Raw genomic sequence first — 15,125 nt, forward strand, 5'->3', positions numbered from 1 at the left:
TAACACAGCTCCGCTGTTTTTGACAGATGTGTTGCCTTCACAAACCCAGCAAACTCCAGCAATTTGACAGAAGAACTTTTAATCCTTTGATGAGGAAGAGCACTTTTGTGTGCTCGCTGTCTTCTTCGTTGCTGTATTAAAATTAGCTCAATTTTTGGCTATATAAACTGGTTAAAATGTACTTCTTTTTTTGAAGCACGAAGACCATCACACACATGTGGAGTTTTCAATCTCACATGACATTCTGTAAAGTCCCAACAAAAACCTCTAGCTTTTTATATCAGTACTCATGCAAAAAAACCCATCATCTATTAATAAACCATTACTTCAATCACATTTTCACAACATTGCTGCAATCTTGGGATTTCCCAAGATTAATTATACACATTCACCTTTCACATTACATCACTTCCTGGGGGGTTTTCCTGACTATGGTGCAATATACTGAACTGGGAATTTCCAAGTTCCAAACATAGATCTGACTTTGTTTACAATAATTTGGGGAATTCCAAAATACAAGGGGTTTCCCATCTCATGAAATACTTTCAGCTTGTAAACAAAGTTAAATAATTAAATTAAATCAAATTACTCAGGGCACATCACACACTCCCCCTTAAAAGAAGAAAGTTAGAATGTAATGAAAACTTTCATAAATGTTTTCTTCTTTTACATCAACTTCAACATATTATCAACTTTTAGTCTTTGTCTCATACTACACAGTGACTACTTGTCACACACAACTTCCATTTCAAAGGAATTTTTTGTTTATCAGTTTTTATGCAATTCTGGACAGGGCATCAGCCATCACATTGTCTTTTCCCTTAATATGTTTGATGTCCAGATTGTACTCTTGCAAGGTCAAACTCCACCTCACCAGTCTTTGGTTTTTGTTCTTCATCCTGTTGATGAAGGTGAGGGATTGTGATCTGTGAAAACAAGCACAGGGTATACTGTGGTACCCAAATACACATCAAAATGTAGCAGTGCTAATAGCAATGCTAGACACTCCTTCTCAATTGTGGAGTAATTTCTCTGGTGCTTGTTGAATTTCCTTGAAAAGTAACAAATGGGGTGATCTATTTGATCTTCACCCTCTTGCATCACAACACCTCCACAGCCTATGTCACTGGCATCAACAGTCAACTTGAACTGCTTCTGAAAATCAGGTGCTGTAAGTACTGGTGAACTCATGAGTATTGATTTGACTTTGTGAAAAGCATTTTCACACTGTTCTGACCAAATGAATTTTGCATCTTTCTTCAACAAATCAGTCAAAGGACTTGCTATCTCTGAAAAGTTTGGACAGAACTTTCTATAATAGCCAACCATTCCTAGAAATCTCATGAGTGCCTTCTTGTTTACAGGTGTGGGGTATTGCTCAATTGCTTCAACTTTGGCTTTGATAGGCTTCACCTGACCTTGACCTACAACATATCCCAAGTATGTGACTGTGGCATGGCAAAACTCACTTTTTACCAGATTGACTGTCAACTGTACTTCAGACAGCTTCTTAAACAATTGATGGAGTTGTTCCATGTGTTGTTCCCAAGTTTGACTGTAAACAATCAAATCATCTACATACGCTTCACATCCCTCTATGTCTGCCACAATTTGATTTACCATTCTCTGAAATGTTTGGGTGCGTTTTTCAACCCAAATGGCATAACTTTGTATTGGTAAAGACCAAATGGTGTACAAAAAGCAGAAATCTCTTTGGCACGGTCTGTGAGTGGAACCTGCCAGTACCCTTTCAAAAGATCGAATTTGCTAACAAATTTTGCATTCCCAATTTTGTCTATGCAATCATCAATTCTTGGAATTGGAGTGCGAGTCTGTCTTTGAATGTACATTTGCAGCTCTCATGTCTGCGACCAATCGGTATGAACCATCAGGCTTGGGAACAAGTATACACGGTGAACTCCATTCACTACTACTTGATTCTATGATATCATTGTCTAGCATATAATTGATCTCATTTTTGAGATGTTCCATTTTCAATGGATTGACTCTATAAGGATGCTGCTTGATTGGTTTTGTATCACCAACATCTACATCATGAAATGCAGCATTTGTTCTACTTGGCGTATCAGGAAATATATTGTCAAATTTGTGAATCAAATTTGCAATTTGACTTTGTTGATCTTGAGAAAGATGACCTAACTTTGAGTCCAAATTAGTGAGCACATCAGAATTGTTCAATTTTACATTATACTCTTTGTGCTCCAGCTCTTTATTCTGGTCAAATGTGACATCAGAATTGTCATCTTTACTCTTGTCTACATTGGCGATTTTGTCTACATCGGCATGTTTGTCTACATTATCAGCATGTTTTACTGTACACACAGGTTTTGAAATGCCACTGTCACTTCTTTCAACATACTCTTTGAGCATATTTATGTGGCATAACTGCCTGCTCTTGCGTCTACCAGGAGTCTTGATAATATAATCTACTTCACCCACTTTTGACTCTACCTCACATGGACCATGATATCTGGCTTGTAATGGGTGTCCTGGAATTGGAAACAGTACTAGAACTTTGTCACCTGGTTTGAACACTCTCTCTTTGGCATGTTTATCATACCATTGTTTCATTTTGGCCTGACCCTGTTTCAAGTTTTCTTTGGCGATATCAGTTACTCTGTTAAGCCTATGCTTAAAATTGGAGACATAATCCAACAAATTGATATCTGATTTCTCATTGAGCCACTTTTCTTTCAACAACTTTAAGGGTCCAGCGTACTGTGTGTCCAAACACTAACTCAAAAGGACTAAATCCTAAAGTTTCCTGAACAGCTTCCCTAGCAGCAAACAACAACAAGTGTACTCCCTCATCCCAGTCCCTCTGAAATTCCAAACAATATGTCCTGATCATGTTTTTCAATGTTTGGTGGAACCTTTCTAGTGCACCTTGTGATTCTGGATGGTAAGCACTTGAGGTATACTGTTCTATACCTAATTGATACATGACCTGCTGAAATACTCCAGAAGTAAAGTTTGATCCTTGGTCTGACTGTATGGACTTGGGGAGTCCCACAAATGTGAAGAACTTGGTTAAAGCTTTCACTATAGTCACTGCTTTAATATTTCTCAAAGGTATGGCTTCAGGAAAGCGTGTTGACGCGCACATAATTGTCAGAAGGTATTGATTACCTGACTTAGTCTTTGGTAGGGGGCCTACACAATCAATAATAACCCTACTAAATGGTTCATCAAAGGCTGGAATTGGCTTTAATGGAGCAGGAGGTATTTTCTGATTTGGCTTCCCTACTACTTGGCATATGTGACATGTTCTGCAATATTCAGAAACATCTTTTCTGAGAGTGGGCCACCAGAAATGTCTCAGAATTCTTTCATGAGTTTTCTTAACACCCAAATGCCCTGCCATGGGACTATCATGTGCTATGTTAATAACTTCAGTGTGGTAGACTTTTGGTACCACAATTTGGTGCACTACCTTCCACTCTTCATCGGCAGGTGCATCAGGCGGGCGCCACTTTCTCATTAGCACTCCATCTTGTTTGTAAAAACAGACAGAATTTTGTTCTGCTTCTTCTAGGGTCAATGCCCTGTGATTGATCTCTTTGAGTTCTGGGTCATTTTGTTGCTCCAGAATCAGCTTGTCATGACTTAATGGGTCTCTCATGGTTTCCCCAATTTGTTCATGCTCAGAGGCTGTGTCATTTTGAGGGGTATTTTTATCCCCAGGAGAAGGAAGTTTATCTTCTTTCTCATTCAACTGTGACACAAATGTGTCTTCCAAATTGTAGCCTAAGTCATCAATTTGGTTGTCCTCAATTGTTTCTAATGAAGCTCTCTTACTCATTGCCCGTGTCACTGCACATGCAGGAAATATCTCCTCTTCCTCACTATTATCATCCTGTATACAGGGCTTATCTGTGACTATTGGGTCAGGAAAAACCTTCCCCCCTGCCAGATCATTTCCTAGCAACATGGACACTCCTTTGACTGGCAATTCCTGTCTAACTCCTATGGTTACAGGACCAGAAACTAAGTCAGATGTCAAGTTAATTTTGTGGAGAGGTACATTAAGTATTTCCATCCCAATACCCTGGATCAAAGCATTACCTGCTGAACTATCCTCATTAAAGGGCAAAGTTCCTTCCAGAATCATAGACCGTGCACAACACGTATCTCGCACAATCTTGATGGGCTTTGGACTACCATCATCACCAAGTGATACTACTCCCTCTAACACAAATGGTTCAAATTCTTCACACACCTTGTCTGTCTCACCTCCCTTTTGTGGGAATTCTTGTTTCTTGATTTGACTGACTTTTTTCTTTGACTCAAGTGACACTGCACATCCCACAGTATTACTAGCAGTTTGTTGCTGTTTTTGTGCGTCTTGTCTGCCTTTTAAGAAATAACACTGGGTCATCGTATGCCCTGGTCTCTTACAATGAGTACAAGTTACTTTGGCTTTAAATTCAGTCCCAAATTTTGCTCTGTTACCTGAACTCCCTGGGGTCCCTCTACCACCAGCACTATGCTGTGAATTAGACTGAGATCTCCTTCTTGTGTACCACCCTGATTTGTTCTAGGTTGATTATGGCTGAACCTGTTTGAATAACTTCTGTTATGACCAAATCTACTCCCATTCAATTTGTGAGTTAAGCCATAGTCATCCGCCATTGTCGCCGCTTCGTTTAGCGTCTTAATTTTGCTAGCGCTTTCATCCAAATGGGTTTTAATGTCAACGTGGACACATTTTTTGAACTCTTCTATAAGAACCAATTGCTTAAGTTGGCCGAAATCATCTTTGACTTCTTTTGACCCAAGCCACCTGTCAAACATTTGTTCTTTTACTCTAGCAAATTCTACATGCGTTTGATCTGCTTGCTTTCTTGAATCTCTGAACTTTTGTCTGTATGCTTCAGGCATCAGTTCATAGGCCTTAAGGACTGCTTGTTTGACTTCTTCATAATTAAATTACATTTCTCTATTGGTAGAGCTGAGTAAGTCTCCCTGGCCTTCCCCACAAAACTACTTTGTAACAGTAGGGTCCAATGCTCTGGAGGCCATTTCAAATTTGTAGCTACCTTTTCAAAATGTTGAAAGTACTCGTCAACTTCTTTCTCTTTGAATTTAGGCACAAGCTTTACATACTTTGTAACATCAAAGCCTGACTTTGACTTTGAGGAGAAACTTGATGAGTATTTGTCACCTAGCTTAGCCACCTTCTCTTGTTCAAACTCAATTTCTTTTTTTCTTTCAAATGTGCTTCCATTTGAATTTTTGCTAGTTTTTCCTTTTCTTCCATTTCTAATTTGTGGTGCTCAAGCGCCATCTTTTCTTAAGCGTGCTTTTTCTTCCATTGCTAGTTTTGTTTTTCAATGTCTAGCCGTTCTTGTTTCTCTTTATTTTCCATATCTAATCTTTCTTGCTTTTCTTTATTTTGCATATCTAGCTTTTGCATGTCCAACTGCAATTGCATTTTCATTTTTTCCATTTCCACCTGAACTTCTAGTTCTTTCAACTTAACTGCATCCCCGATTTCAGTTTTGACCTCTTTTCTCTTGTCCAAAATGGATTCCTCAAAATACTCTTCATCAACCAAAACTTCAATCAAGGCATTTTTGATTATTTGTTTTCTGTTGGCTTGCTTTACATCCAATTCATAGTATTTTGCAAATGCTAATAAATCAGGTTTCTTCAACTTATCAAACTTCTCCCAATCTATAGTTTCAAGAAACTCTTCTGCTTTGAACTCTGCCATACTGTACTTTCACTTTTAAGACTCAGTAAATTAATGTCAACTTTTTTTTACAGTGTAATTCCCGGACGAGCCCCCAATTTTGTTACGAGTCGTGCTTGACTCAAGGCCAAAATCACCTTTTACCCGAACTCACACGAATGCACAACACAAATACACTGTTTGATTAAGCTAACATAATCTAAGTCTTTAATTGAAAACAGAGTATGATTGGTACATATAATAACAATATCGCATATACAATAAAATCACACAATGACAGTTTTACTATATCAGTACTTAACCAGCTGTCTTCTTGTTGGTGATCCTAGAGTTCTTGCAATGTTCTGGACGACTGATGTAATATATCCTTATTCACTTGTCCTGCGAAAATCAGCGAAGTCCATCGTACACTTGCATTTATAAATCCTTACACATAAAATCCTCATACGAAAATGATGATGCTTCCTCCAATCTCCTTTGCGCTGCTATCTCCACAAATATATCTCCTTGCGCTGCTTTCTCGCATAATATATCTCTTTGCGCTGCTTTCTCCAAAGATGGCGTTTCTTTCACCAATCACTCTTTTTTACAGGGAACAGGTTTCTTTAACACAGCTCCGCTGTTTTTTGACAGATGTGTTGCCTTCACAAACCCAGCAAACTCCAGCAATTTGACAGAAGAACTTTTAATCCTTTGATGAGGAAGAGCACTTTTGTGTGCTCGCTGTCTTCTTCTTTGCTGTATTAAAATTAGCTCAATTATTGGCTATATAAACTGGTTAAAATGTACTTCTTTTTTTGAAGCACGAAGACCATCACACACATGTGGAGTTTTCAATCTCACATGACATTCTGTAAAGTCCCAACAAAAACCTCTAGCTTTTTATATCAGTACTCATGCAAAAAAACCCATCATCTATTAATAAACCATTACTTCAATCACATTTTCACAACATTGCTGCAATCTTGGGATTTCCCAAGATTAATTATACACATTCACCTTTCACATTACATCACTTCCTGGGGGGTTTTCCTGACTATGGTGCAATATACTGAACTGGGAATTTCCAAGTTCCAAACATAGATCTGACTTTGTTTACAATAATTTGGGGAATTCCAAAATACAAGGGGTTTCCCATCTCATGAAATACTTTCAGCTTGTAAACAAAGTTAAATAATTAAATTAAATCAAATTACTCAGGGCACATCACAACATGTGTCGAAACTCGTAATTGATTAAAATGCTGAAAAAAGTCTGTAGATAAGCTTAAAATCACGCCGATATGAGTTACGATTGCCAACTTACGGTGTAAACATACTTCCTGATTCGTTCTACTTCCGGGTTTAGGTCAACTTCGGGAGGTAATTTTCGACTTTCCGATGAAAACATGATCATACTGCAAGCTTATTCAGACAAAATAGCATGGAAATTTCCTTTTTTTTCCCTTTTTGATATGTGTCGTAAAGTGTCGAAAAAGGCCAATTTATTTTGACATGTCGGATTTAGGGTCATATCGACGATAATACGACACATACAACAGTCAATAACAGGCCTAGTTCCAAGATGGGCAGGTCATTCAAACCTTTCATAAAATGATTGCTGGGAGCCAACAATGGGTCCGCAGAAAAAAATCATAAGGGGGTACTACACCCCTGTGCAGATTTGTGCTTATTTTTGCATTTTTCTTTCCAATTATAGCGCATTGGGGACAAGTAAGATATGTATATTATAGGGGCAAGGACTACAAATACTGCACTGGAAACTTTATTTCAGCACATACAACAGATATGGAGTTACAGTCAAAAATGAGGGAAAACCAATATTTGATCAATAAATCAATAAGACTCAGTACACCGGTCGATCTTACCGTTTCCGATGTTGATTAAGATACTTCTTGCATCGATCCCGAGATGCGGAAAAACCAATAGTCATTTTGTCCCACATAAATGAATAAATAACAAAAACCCCGATCCCCGGTGGACTCACCCAAAAGGTGGCGTCACACCATATGATAAATCCTTATCCTCCTTGGTCTCCGACTGACACAGGCGTGCCTATCGATTGTTCATAGCACTGTGTATCAATTTCTCGACCAAGGCGAGATATACGGTTGTAGTTTCACACCTTAGGTAAAACCAAACCGGTATTGTTCGGCGGAGGATAGTTTTGAAGGCATTTTCTGGCGAAAAAGTGACAAAAAACGATCCAAAACTTAGCTACATATCGTGCCTCCGTTTGTATACGGGACACACGAGCAATTCAAAATGGCCGCTCGTTGGCGCCATTCATTTTGTTTCCCACGTAAAACAACCATTGCAGCCTGTAAGTTACAATAGATGTTTGTACATACACATTGTATTTCATATACGGTAGGTTATTGTTGCTATGTTAGGGTGATTACTCTATCGTTATGTCTTCATTACCGTCCAATAAAGGCGAGTTAATCAGATATTCATACGGTGGGGATTGGTAGGGACCCGTCTGACATTTTAGTAATAAAGTTAGCCAGTCCTTACTTTACCACTAACGTTAGCGACCAGCCTCCGTGCTCAGGTTTGCTTACTGGGCTTGAGTCGCGTGTTGGGGGGGTAGTGCCCCCTCCTTTTCTCCTCGCCGCCTCGGCCCTGTCGGGCTTGCCCTTCCCTGGTGACGGAGCGGGACCCACACCCGCTCTGTTTCACCCACAGGGAGTGCTCACGATCTTCTAGATGTCTTTCTTTTGCTTAGGACTCTCCGAGTTCCAGCTTGACGATTGGGATAGGCTCCGTCATCGCCATAAGACGAAGAAGAAATCTACCAAGGGCACTGGTAAGGTCGATACGGTGGATTCTGCTGTGACAGCCCCTATGGGTCATGGCAGGTCTGCTTAAGGGGCTCCGGTCCCCGGACAAGCAAGGCGGTTCCTTCGGGACTGCTAAGCGCGTCCAAAGGCTCAGCAGCCAGCGAAAGCACTGACTATACGTCGGAGCAAAGTAGCAGGCAGCAGAGCGGTAACCACCAGCGAAAACCCTAGCGGGTTTTGCAGCAGGAGGATACCAGTCGATCTGGTAGATTCTGCTGTGACAGCCCCTATGGGTCATGGCAGGTCTGCTTAAGGGGCTCGGTCCCCGGACAAGCAAGCGGTTCCTTCGGGACTGCTAAGCGCGTCCAAAGGCTCAGCAGCCAGCGAAAGCACTGACTATACGTCGGAGCAAAGTAGCAGGCAGCAGAGCGGTAACCACCAGCGAAAACCCTAAGCGGGTTTTGTAGCAGGAGGATACCAGTCCTCTAGCGAAAATCCTCACGGGTTTTTAGCAGGAGGACACCCGTCTGTTGCAGGCATATCTACGGGCTCAAACAGCCACAGTAGTAGCCAGCGACGGGCAGCATGCAAAAGGTACCCGGGCTTGCCTGGGTTGAACCCTAGCATGCATGGGTTCAACAGAGACGATACCATGGCTAACGCTGTGGGTGTAGTCTTAGCAGAACCAACTGGGGTTGTCCTGCGGCAGCGTTCCATGGCGGGACCGCCGAGTGATACCCTGGGCCCTAGAATAGCTGCTGGCTGTCCACAGGGACTGGCTGGCGATTATTCAGGGGTTGGGCTCGCAGTCTCTCGCGGGACAGCGACCCAGGGGCATTCGGAGGCAGCTACAAAGACGCGCTACGGCTTGACTTCAGTGGTAGCCGCTATGCACCCGCCCATAGCTGCCGTGAGTGGTCCGCCACACACAGCGACCTTAGGCTAAGCTCTAGAGGGTACAGTAAGTAGCTTGAACAGCCTAGCTGATCAACAACCCACTTATGTCCTCGAGAGCCAGCGGAGGCGTGGGTGATCCATTACCGTCAATGGGTCAATTACCCTCTCTTGATCGATCACTGTCAAATCAACAGGGCATAGCTCCATTGATTGACGCTGCCTATTCAGGTGGCGAGGTGATTGATCGTGGGGATCTGCACGCTCAGCTACCCGTGGTACTAGGCAAGCTCCCTCTAGCCAAGGGACAGCGGTATAGCGGGTACCCATATGCGGCTTGATCCTTGCGGGGGGCGCAGTGAGGCATGGGTACAGTGGTACACAGCCGGGAGCCCTCACGGGCACCTACGCTGGAACCACGCATACAGCGGTACACAACCGGGAACCCTCACGGGTACCCATGCTAGTACCAGCGCCGGTACCACGCCAGCACACAGCTTGATCCCCCAAACAGGGAGCGCGGTGTGGCGAGGTACAGCGGTCCACAGTTGGGAACCCTCACGGTACCCACGCTGATACCGCACCGGTGCCGCAGCACCCGCCTTAGTCGCCACAGTCTCTGTGGCAACAAGGGGGGGGGGGGGGAGGCGGTGCTGGTACTGCAGTACCATGGGGTTACCCTGGTGGCGGATCCTTTCAGGGTCAGCTGCCGGCTGGGTATGCCCCGGGGTACCCGCCGCAGGGTGTTTCTTCCACGGCCTAGCACCGTGGCAAGTGTCGCCTAGCGACGGCCACGCAGTACCAACATCAGCTGTTGACCAGGCCCGCCGGCATGGGGCTAACCCAGATCTTGACCAGGGTAGGCCCCGTGCTGCTAGCGCTAGGACGCCGGCTGCGGGAGCATGCGGACCCAGTGGTGCCATGGCGGATACCTCAGGGTCTTGCGGGAGGACTCCCGCTTCTGCGGGCAGGTAGTCGGCGAGCCACACAGTGGTTATGCCGTCTTACCCGCTTTCAGATGCCGTCCTCAGTTACCGTCATCGCCGGAGCATGATCACGGATACTGTGGGCGAGGAAAGAGTCGGAAGCTGAGTCCGGTAGTGACATCACTACAATCTCCTTCCCCGCTGCCCTTGAGCGGAGCAAACACTGATCTTCCTCCGGACACCCCTAAGGGGGGAGTCCATGGAGGAGGACCAGGGATCCTTTCAGTAGGATGCTCAGCTGCTGCTTCCTCACAGGGGCGCCTGCACTCTCATTCCGGCAAACCTCACGGGTAGATATCGTGGGGCTGTCGAGCTCAGTAGAGCTATGCGCCGGCGTGCTTGCACGCCTTCCTCTGCGTGTAGCAGCGGGAGGACCACGGGACCTACCTGAGGGGATCCGAGAGGACCCAGATGTCGTCAAGCGTATCACGCTCAGACAACATCTGAGCTCTTCCATGAGGTGAGCCTATTAGCGGTGCTAACAGCTAGCCTCAACGAGAGCTCCATGGGCCTAGCCCATAGGGTGTCCACTCAGCGCCGGGGAGGGGCCTGCCACTCCAATCGCTCAGCGATGGAAAGGCAGGGTCCTTTTTCTCTTTGGATGCTTCTGCGCTACGGTGGAGGACCGTGCAAAGAAGCTACCAGCAGGAGCACTCTGAAGAGGTCGGAAACTGCCCTTACCATGGGTAGGAGCTCCGACTTCAGCAGGCCGTGCACCACCAACAGTACCGAGCCCACTACCTCTGCAGCACCCATTTCTGGGAGGCGCAAGGGTAGCACAGGAACAACTGGCAAGCCCCGAAGAAGAGCAAGCGCTCTTCCAAGGGAAGCTAGGCAGAGCATTCCTGGGGGGCTCAGCGGTTTTTCCCCAGGGGGATCCTCCAGTGGACGACCGCTTATGGCTTTCACCCAGAGGTGGGAAACCATCTCTTTGGCGCCTGGGTATGGTCAGTGGTGAGTGGGGGTTACAGACTGGCAACCCAGTCTCCCCACATTCGTCTGCACATTTCAGAGGTCCACAGTAGTGCCGTCAGACGGCCCCCAGCGTCGGGCACTACTGACAGGGATCACACAGCTTCTCACTAAGCGGGCGATTGTCCGGTCTACCCCCGTTCTACGGGTGATCTTGGAGCCATTGGCGCCAAGGAAGGCCGGCGACGGGGGCCCCATCCGGAACCGCAGGCTGTTGAACACGTTCTTCAGGCCCAAGAGGTTCAGAATGGGGACTCTCGCCTCGGTGCTAGCCTGCCCCATCAGGGGCATGGGAACAGCATCGCTAGATCTCTCGGACGCCTATCTGCATATGCCAATCGCCTCTCAAGATCGGAGGCATCTGCGCTTCTAGGTACAGGATCAAAATTACCAGTTTTGATACCGGCCATCCGCCTGTCCATCTCTCCCAGGGTGTTTAACACTCTTGGTCAGAAGCGGTGGCAGCGTACCTGAAGCACAGGGGTGTCAACATCAGTTGCTACCTGGACGGTGGGCTCATATACGGACGCACTCCACTGAAGACTACGGGTCTCATGGGGTTGATAGTCCGTAGGGTGCGGGACCCTGGATTTTTGATCAGCTCAAAAAAGTCCAGCGTGGTCCCAACGCATGAACACCACTATTTGTAGGGGCCCAGATCACCCCTCACGGAGGGGTTCGCGGTGCTCTCACCCGGCGGGTGCGAACATGGTGCGGTGTGCCTGACTCTTGGCGAGTCTCGGGCAAAACCCGCTGTGGCATGGATGAAGGTGGTAGGCCTAATGGCCAGTATGGTAGACCTCGTACTGTACTGCCGTTTCTCGTTAGGCTTACCCAACTACACCTTCTAGCCTGCTTGCAGGCCCATCCGTCACCCGAGATCCCTCGCGATTCCGTTGTCGGAGATCGCGCGAGAGGAACTCTGGTGGTGGACCCATCAGCCCAATTTGACCCAGGGTGTCAGGTTTCCTGCACCCCGGTATGTCCGCGTAGTAGCGACCATAGCGTCAAAAGCGGGGCTGGGGGTCCACATCCGGAGACTCCGTCTCGGGCCTATGGGGCCATAGAGACAGAGTTTCACATCAACCTCCCTCGCTTACGAGGAGGTGATCGTGGAATCACATACCGTTGTCCTGACGGATAACACAACCGTGGTAGCCTACCCCAACAGACAAGGGGACTCCGGGCCACCACGATTGAGCCTGCATGCACGACACCTGATAGGGTGGTGCAAGTTCAGGCAGATTACGATGAGAGCGATACACATCGCGGGCGTCACCAGTATCCTCGCGCACAATCTGTCACGAGGAAGGGTGTCGGGACCAGCAGAATGGTCCCTTGCTCGCAGGTCGCTCAGGCGATCTTCAAGGGATGTACCACCCCTCGAAAGATCTGTTCGCACCTCATCGCCATCATCCACTGCCGGTGTACTGCTCAAGGGTCGCGGACCCCCAAGCATTCACCGTGGGCGCTCTGTCCATAGACTGGGGAGGATGACAGCTTATGCAGTCCCTCCGATCTCACTACTCATGAGGGTGGTGGCCAAGATCGGGTGGGAAGACTGCATTGTCATTCTGCTAGCGGCAAGGCGCTGGCACTCCCAGTACCAGATCTACTCCGGATGCCCGGGCGGAGGTACCAGTCTATCACTAGAGCACCTGCAGTTAGCTGCATGGCCCTTACCAGGAACACGCAGCGGAGGGATACTTTTCATCAGAAGCTGTTTTTCTCATCGCCGGGGCTAGGCGGAAGTCTACCCTCCGTCACGTATAACCAGAGTCTGGCTCCATACTACGCTTGGTGCAATGAGACAAATAGCTCTCCCGCTAGAAACCTCTGTGCTGCTAGTTCGGAGTTTCTGACAGAAAAGTTCCAAGCAAGACTTCAGCGGGCCACTGGGGCCAGCTATAAGTCAGCTGTCCTCTCCATTCACCGAGGTTTCGAGAGGGGTCGACTATCATAGCCGCTGGTTACCTTATTAGTCTACGCCTCGACGGTATGTTCAGCAGTGTCTACCAAAAGGAAAGTGATCCTCCTAAGGGATCCCAACACAGTCTTAGATTACTTTAAGGGTCACCCTTTTGACCTTCCGTCAAAAGCGGCGCTTAAATACGTAACTCTCAAGATGGCTTTCCGGTTTGGCGTTGGCTTCGGGACGGCGGTGCTGAGTTGCACACGGTCTCGAGGTTAGCTTCCGTGTTCACAAACACTGGAGCGACACTGTTTCGGCGCTCTGTTCTGCGTGACTACTGAGCGGGCGCGGTGCATACCGACATTCGTCCCTCTCCAATCCCCAGGGTTGGGCAAGGTTCGGCTGAAGCCAAAGATAGGCTGGGGTGTCCGATAAGGCGCTGCAGCACTATTTCTTCGAACACAAGCCTTGCGAGGACTCACGACCGCATTCATCACCCTTACAGAGCCTTTCGGTCCAGCCGCTGTCGCAATGGCTGGTCCAGGTGTTGGTGGGGTCGGGGGATCGCGAAGGTTTCGCGTCCCACGACCCACTCGACACAAGCTATCTCATCATCTTGGGTATACCGTTCGGTTGTCCCTTGAGGAGATCTAGCAGGCGGTGTCCCGGAAGCCACCTTCGCCCTTCTCTACGATACTTCCGTTTACGTTAGTAATCAGAGGCGGGCGGGAGGTTTACCGGGACATTGTTCGGCGATCATAATACGGTGGTGTCACTGGTACCAGGTTTTCAGACTATACAGAATACTCAGCATGGTAAGAACCAGTGTCGCTATTCTTAACCACCAAACTTATTAAGTAAGGAGGTTTATGTCTGTGATCGCGTGGTCTTTTTTGTTTCCCGACCGTTGGGGAAAATATTTTCTGACCTCGCGAAAACCATCGTTACCGCTCCCGATCCCTGATCAGATGCTGACCAATCTTGTACCTCCATCCGTCGGTTACTTGCTAGATCGATCTTTCAGATGTTGATGCAAGAAGTATCTTAATCAACATCGAAGCGGTAAGATCGACCGGTGTACTGAGTCTAGTCCCAAACAGAAATGTTTGGTAGACTCATAACGGTGCGATCTTACCTTTCCGATGTTGATTATCCCGACCTTGCCACCCCTACAAGTTTGGTCCGAGTAGGGGATCCCAAGTCGGATAAGGGGCGATCATATGGTGTGGCGTCACCTTTTGGGTGAGTCCACCGGGGATCGGGGGTTTTTGTTATTTATTCATTTATGTGGGACAAAATGACTATTGGTTTTCCGCATCTCGGGATCGATGCAAGAAGTATCTTAATCAACATCGGAAAGGTAAGATCGCACGGTTATGAGTCTACCAAACATTTCTGTTTGGGACTACTACTTGCTTTGAGTTGCTGAATTTTCAGTACAGTAGTTGTAGTCCTTGCCCCTATAATATACATATCTTACTTGTCACCAATGCGCTATAATTTGTGAGAAAAATGCCAAAATAGGCAAAAATTTGGCCAGGGGTGTAGTACCCCCTTAAAATACCCCTATACCTGTTTTTAAACAGGTTTGACCTTTGACCCATGTACATGCCATAAATCGGTTATTCCGTTTGTAAACCCAGCTTAGAATCTCCACCGGTGCCCCTCATTTCCCAGGAGGGGGGGGGGGTGCAGTAACTTTAAAGTCAGTTTTAAATTTCCCTGAAGATGACCTCAATTCAGTATCGAAGTTACGTAATGTTACGATGTCAACGGGATCACGCGCTAGAGTAATGAACCACGATCGAAATGATCACCACATCATATGGCACTCGAAGACATACCAAAGTAGCGAAGATCCGG

At 46.5% G+C, this 15,125-nt stretch overlaps 1 protein-coding gene across 2 annotated transcripts in view; it reads left to right on the top strand.

Annotated features, from left to right (window-relative positions):
• Positions 1-15,125, top strand: part of LOC140162688 (hypoxanthine-guanine phosphoribosyltransferase-like) — an 86,609-nt gene that overhangs the window by 9,191 nt on the left and 62,293 nt on the right. The gene's annotated exons all lie outside the window — the stretch shown is intronic.

The sequence above is a fragment of the Amphiura filiformis genome, chromosome 10 (genome assembly GCF_039555335.1).
Source record: "Amphiura filiformis chromosome 10, Afil_fr2py, whole genome shotgun sequence".
NCBI lineage: Eukaryota > Metazoa > Echinodermata > Ophiuroidea > Amphilepidida > Amphiuridae > Amphiura > Amphiura filiformis.